This window comes from Pteropus vampyrus, unplaced genomic scaffold (genome assembly GCF_000151845.1).
Source record: "Pteropus vampyrus isolate Shadow unplaced genomic scaffold, Pvam_2.0 Scaffold281, whole genome shotgun sequence".
In the NCBI taxonomy this organism is placed as follows: domain Eukaryota; kingdom Metazoa; phylum Chordata; class Mammalia; order Chiroptera; family Pteropodidae; genus Pteropus; species Pteropus vampyrus.
In genome coordinates, this window is record NW_011889062.1 from 1,450,034 (window position 1) to 1,451,689 (window position 1,656).

Genomic DNA, 1,656 nt, shown 5'->3' on the forward strand with positions numbered 1-1,656 from the left:
ATAACATTTTCTTGCAACTGCTAGTAATAGAACCCAAGAAGCCAGCCAGCAATTAAGCTGCTACTACAAACAATTCAAAGAATGGCTAAGATGTGCACACACAGATTTTTCAAAAGAGTGAATAGGTGGCTTCTGAATGCGCTTTTCAACGAACTTCAAGGCAGTGATCTTGTGAATAGTAACTACAAGTACAGTACCTGTCTGACCTATGCACAAAGGTGGATCAGATCTGGATACTCACAGGGAACTCCCCGGCATTTAATCTAACTTACAGCTTCATCAAATGTGATTGATCTCTTGTCAGCCTAATGAGGTATAAGCTTTCATATTCCTTATTCATTAACTTGTGTAAACTCCTGCCAAAGACCACTTACGGGCTTTACTTTGCTAACACATAAAAATAAGAAGTCTCCTGATGCATTTTTGCTTCCCAAGAGAGATTCCGTTTCTTAGTATTACAGTTCATTATCTCTTCAATCACAATGCCTTGTCTAGAATGCATGGTACACAGTTTAGATCTAAGTTTTTGTGCGGACTTAGTATGTATTTATATATAAAGACTTGTTTGCTAGAGAAACACACATAAAAATCATATACTAAACTCCTTTCACAGTTGTTGAATTTCAAAAACCAGTTGACATTTCACATAAAGAAATACATGTCTCTCACTTCAATCCCTGCCCCCTTAAAATTATAAGTACCCTGATAACAAGTTTCTTCCCTCAACATCTAAATTTCTAAATCTCTTCAATCTCATTTATTGTATAAGTTAATATTAAACTTTATTAAATTGCCCTTAAGAGTTCTTTTTCTTTTTCTTCATTAGTTTTAATCCTTTGGATTCTGAATTTAATTATCAAGAAATTTCCTTCTTACAAATATAAGTAAATGACCACATGTTGTAGGAATTGTCTTTCTTTTTTCTGTCTTTTCATGAATGTGGGAAGGAAATGCAGATCTCATTGTGGACAACAACTGATTTATCAGATTGGTTAGAAATCTTAGGCTGCCACTGTATTTTGATCAACGGAAAAGTCCCTTTTCTCACTCTATATATATTGTCAGGATTGCACATCTCAAACAAGAAGTAGAACCTCACAGAGCAGCAGCACTTATTGTGACTTTTTAAATTTTTTATTTTTTTTATTTTTAGGCTATGCAAGGACCTTGTCAGTTTACAATCCCTTATTTTTTATTTTTTTATGCCTACAGCACCTGGTCTTCCTAGGTGGTCTCCCATCCAAGTACTAACCAGGCCTGACACTGCTTAGCTTCCGAGACCAGACAGAATCAGGTTTGTTCAGGGTGGCATGGCTGTAGACTTATTGTGACTTAATTTATACCTCTCCCTATCTTTAATTCCCGCAGTTTTTTTGTTTGTTTGTTTTTGTTTTGTTTTGTTTTGTTTTGTTTCCTCCTAGCTTGGATCTATTATAAAGAATAAAATGTATAAGAAACGTTAATCTAAAAAAAAAAAAAAATCCCCCTTCTCAGCAAAATGAATTTCTTAGCCAGAATACATCACAGATACATTAAATACGCAGCAAAAAGAACTCAGGGAAGCTTCACCAAATGAGACCTTCGTTGTATGATTAAAGCAGTATCATGTATTTTCTTCTCCCTCATTGAAGACCTGGAGCTAATGCTCTGTGGACC

At 35.1% G+C, this 1,656-nt stretch overlaps 1 pseudogene; it reads right to left on the reverse strand.

Moving 5' to 3' along the window:
• Positions 1–1,203: 1,203 nt before the first annotated feature.
• Positions 1,204–1,322, reverse strand: LOC111729786 (annotated as a pseudogene).
• Between the last annotated feature and the right edge of the window lie 334 nt (positions 1,323–1,656).